Genomic DNA, 5,133 nt, shown 5'->3' on the forward strand with positions numbered 1-5,133 from the left:
CCGGACTCAGGACTTCAGAGATTTGTCCCCTAAAAACACCAGACTCGGGACTTCAGAAACATGTCCCCTAACAATACCGGACTTAGGAGTTCAGAGACACGTCCCCTAACAATACCGGACTCAGGACTTCAGAGATATGTCCCCTATCAATACCGGACTCAGGACTTCAGAAACATGTCCCCTAACAATACCGGACTCAGGACTTCAGAGACATGTCCCCTAACAATACCGGACTCAGGACTTCAGATACCTGTCCCCTAACAATACTGGACTCAGGACTGCAGATCCACGTCCACCAACAATACTGGACTTAGGACTTCAGATACCTGTCCCCTAACAATACCGGACTTAGGACTTCAGATACCTGTCCCCTAACAATACCGGACTTAGGACTTCAGAGACATGTCCCCTAACAATACCGGACTTAGGACTTCAGAGACATGTCCCCTAACAATACTGGACTCAGGACTTCAGATACCTGTCCCCTAACAATACCGGACTTAGGACTTCAGAGACATGTTCCCTAACAATACCTAACTAAGGATAGAACAATACCCGCTGTATGTCCATGTTGTACATTTCTCTACTTGTGTCCTCTATGTCTCGGTGATTTCTCCTCAGTTAATGCATTTTGTCTCCCGATCTCACCTTCCATCAATGGCCACCGTTCACATAACAAAATATTTGAAATGACTGGAGACACAATGATGGACGGCCTACACATGTCCTAAAATACTAACCACGTCCAAGGCTCATCCATCTCTCCGACGTTTTTATTGAATCAAATAAAGAGATACTGTATCTCATAATTCTGTTAGCCGCCCGGTTTGGAAGCAGCCTCGGGTCCCTGACATTGCCACGCACCAGTAATTAGTCATTGCCACGCCGCGGCGCTTTCTATGGACGGAGTTCGTGCAGCCAAGAAAATACGTCTCCTGTCGCTTGACTTCCCAACCCCAGGATGGCCAATACAATAAACAACCTTTGAAGGAGAACTTCATCGAGGGCTATTTTGTAAATGGCTTAAAGTAGAAAGTCAAACTTTTTTTTTTTTTCTGGTTTCGAAGCGGAGAAGAACCTCTGCCAGATTCCTATTGATTATTACAATACAAAAAGTTGACCGGCACATTTTCCAGCCAGTCAGCACAAAAACAAAGTCTAAACTGTCGAAACAATTTGTATCATAAAACAAAGGTTTTCTTTGCATGCTTTTGCAAATATAGGAAAATTTAAACCACCAGGCCAAGGCACCTTTGTAAATTGTGGTCTCCAACTTCAGTCTAACAGAGCTGCCATCTTGGAATAAACTGAGGGCAGATTTGCTTTTGAGGTGGCCCATTCCTCCTCTAGACCTGGTTCACACTGCTGGGAATTCTGATGCAATTTTTATCCGTTCAAAATGCCTAGATTGCCATATCATCTAAAATAACATTGTTTTCTATGAAGGCTGTTCACATCAATGTGGTGCGATTCTAATGCGGCTAAAAAAGGGTCATGTGCGAGTTTGATCCGGTGCAATGTGAATTGCTCCACAGACTTCAGTGGGACCGGATTGAAATTGCAGTCCTGTGTTCACATCAATGCAAATCCATCTCCTGTTCCTCCCTTCAATAGAAGGTTGTTAAGGAGAGAGGCCGCTGCGTCCTTAACAACTAACCACTCAGCAGATGTCAGTGGTTGCTAAACTGAAAACAAAAGAATGGCGGCAATGAAAAATTCTGAGAAAAATGTTGTAGGGTCTCCACCAAAATCAATACCAGACCCTTATCCGAGCATGCAGTCTGGCAGGCCAGGAAAGGGGGAAGACAAGTGAGCGTCCACCTCCTAAACCATACCAGGCCACATGCCCTCAACATGGGGGGGTGTTTTGGAGTAGGGGGCTCCCCCTTCACAAGCACCTTGTCTCCATGTTGATGAGGACAAAGGCTTCTTCCCCACAACCCTGGCCCAGGGTTTGTGGGGTGCGGGGGGGTGACTCATTTGAAAGCCCCCTTTACAAAAAAAAAAAAAGGTTTTCACCTGATGAAGGCTCCAGGCGTCTGACAGCACAGCTGCTTTCCGCCACTTAATAAACTAAGGGGCCACCTGATGATGTGACCAAGTGACCCAGCCCCCTTGTGACGTCATTGAGGTATGCCACACCGCAGCAGTGTGAACCGGTCCTTAAGGTGCACACCAGAAGCCCAGATTGCTCAATTAAAGCTGAAGACTGCTAGTATCTAACTCCACTTATTTACAAAAAAAGGCCACGGTTTAGCCATCAGTTTTCCTGCCTGTGTAATTCTTACCTCCTTCCTGCAGTGGTACTCCTAGACTCCTGTGATTCCATTCACATGTGTTGTTTGGGCATTTCCTCCTATTCGGTGGGTTTATATTTCCTTTCCCTTCAATCACTCTTTGGCCCACCTCCCAGTTTGCTTCCCTATATACAATGAGGGAAAAAAGTATTTGATCAGCTGCTGATTTTGTACGTTTGCCCGCTGACATAAAATGATCAGTCTATAATTTTAATGATCGATTTATTTTAACAGTGAGAGACACAATAACAACAAAAATATCCAGAAAAACGCATTTCAAAAAAGCTATAAATTGATTTGCATTTTAATGAGTAAAAAGTAGTTGATCCTTTTCTGCCGGAAAGTCTGGTCATGTGTACGCGGCATAAATCTCCCCAGAGAGGACACACACAGCACACAAACCTTTACAGATTTTAATGTTTCTCAACCCAAAACATAAAAATAGTTTTACGTGGAAGTTCACTTCAAGCTGCCTACAGATGGTAGATGGTGTTTTCTCCACTCTCCCCTTTTTTAGTCATATTGGATGATAGGGTTGTCCCGATACAACTTTTTTAAGACCAAGTATAAGTAACGATACTTTTTTTTCCAAGTACTCGCTGATACCGATTACTATTTTTTAATGTCATGTGACAGTGGCACTAATATGCAGCATTGATGACGCGTGGACTGTCAGTCGTTTTTATTCTTATTTCTATTTTTTTTTACAATTGTATTTTTTACAATTTATTTATTTAATTATTTTTTACAATTTATCTATTTATTTACAACGCTTTCTTATTTTTTTTGGGGGGGGGGGGCTGGAGTGGACAGTATCAGTGTGTTTTTTATTTTATTTTTTATTATTTTTACAATTTAACCTTTTCAATATTTATTTATTACAATTCTTTATTTTTGTATGTATTAATTTTTTTTTTAGCCCTGTTGGGGGGGGGGCTTTGGTGAGATATCAGGGGTCTTAACAGAACCCTTACATCTCCCTTTTGAGACAGGGAAAGGGAGTGAGGACACAAATTCCCCAGTCCCTTTCTCTGCAGCCTCAGCTGCACTGAAGATGAATGGAGAGGAGACAGAGGCTCCTCTCCATTCATAAACTGAAGCATTGTAAACACAGTTTACGATGCTCAGTGACAGTTATGAAGGGACAGTCAGTGATCACTGACTCTGTGCTTTTGTAAAAGGAAGGAGCCAGTAAATGACATATTTACCGGCTCCTTCCTCTGCTCTCCATCCTGACAGATCGAGGACAGAAGGGGCAGAAGAGCACAGAAGGGGAGCAAGGAGCACGGAGGGGGATTGAAAAGCACAGAGGGGGACCGATTAGCACAGAGGGGGACCAAGGAGCACGGAGGGGGACCAGAGGAGCATGGAGGGGGACCGGAGCACAGAGGGGGACCGAAGGAGCACGGAGGGGGACTGGAGGAGGATATGGGTGACGGGTGATCGGTGCGGCGCTGGGGAGGAGTTACAATCACTGATCTCCTTGTATAGATTTCAATAAAGCAGCTGACAGCCGCGGGAGGGAAAAGGAGGAGAAGTGGCTGTCAGCTGCTTTATTGATATCTATACAGGGAGATCAGTGATTGTAACTCCTCCCCAGTGCCGCACCGATCACCCGTCACCCATATCCTCCTCCAGTCCCCCTCCGTGCTCCTTCGGTCCCCCTCTGTGCTCCGGTCCCCCTCCGTGCTCCTCTGGTCCCCCTCCGTGCTCCTTGGTCCCCCTCTGTGATAATCGGTCCCCCTCTGTGCTTTTCAATCCCCCTCCGTGCTCCTTGCTCCCCTTCTGTGCTCCTCTGCCCCCTCTGTCCTCGATCTGTCAGGATGGAGAGCAGAGGAAGGAGCCGGTAAATATGTAATTTACTGGCTCCTTCCTTTTACAAAAGCACAGAGTCAGTGATCACTGACTGTACAAGTACTTGGGCAAATGCTCGTTATCGGCACCGATACCAATACTAGTATCGGTAGCGGTGCAACCCTATTGGATGATGATAGCCATGAGTTTTCTTGAAGAAAATGACTAGGCAGATAAGAAAACCTTGTCGAAATGTTTTTCTTTTGAAGCTTCGTAGTGCAGTGAGTACACTGGAAGCACCAGGTGTAAAAAAAGTGAGCACACAAAAAAGTGCACAGGATGTATACCTCCAAAAAGATAGGATCCTAGCTCTGATCCCTTGGGGCACGAGGCTCCTAACAGGGGAAAAAAAACTGACCAAAAGGCCATGTGCCCTCCCTCTGAAGACTTTCAGGGCAAGTCTGAGGACCTACACCCTACTAGTCAGGGTGAGTAAAGCGCAAATATGTTGTGCAAAAGTGCAAAAAAGACATACACACACATAAAAAGGGAAAGGTGTAAGGATAAACGTCAGCATATATGACAGTGGAGGACCCTTTGGGCCGGTATGAAAATTCCTCCAGTCCAGACCAAAAGGTCAAGCCCAGGAGGCAGGTGTTAAAAAAAAAACATGCAATGGTGCCAAACAAACTCACAGTGAGCTCCCCCACCATAAGATTTCTGACACCCCTGGACTGCCACTCCAGGGGCACATACACCACAGGCTTCTTTCAGCCCAGCCCCTGACCAGACCAGATTAGCACCATCCCTACCAGAAAGGCATTAGCACTTAGGGAGAGCCATGCCTTCAACCAGGGACAAGCCTGGTTTCCCAGACCAGAATCAATCCAGGAGGAAAAGAGATCTCCCACTGCACCCACCTTATTACATCAGAAGGAGTAACCAGTGCTCCCAAATGGGAAAGGGAACCAGTTTTCTATCTCCTGAAAGCTGATAAGAACAGATAATACACTTGATCCTAGCCCAAAGGCCGAGAAGTGGC

The 5,133-nt window shown here is 45.6% G+C and overlaps 1 pseudogene; it reads right to left on the bottom strand.

Moving 5' to 3' along the window:
- Nucleotides 1-4,952: 4,952 nt before the first annotated feature.
- LOC141146454 (U2 spliceosomal RNA) lies at nt 4,953-5,133 on the bottom strand (annotated as a pseudogene).

This window comes from Aquarana catesbeiana, linkage group LG05, assembly GCF_042186555.1.
Source record: "Aquarana catesbeiana isolate 2022-GZ linkage group LG05, ASM4218655v1, whole genome shotgun sequence".
NCBI lineage: Eukaryota > Metazoa > Chordata > Amphibia > Anura > Ranidae > Aquarana > Aquarana catesbeiana.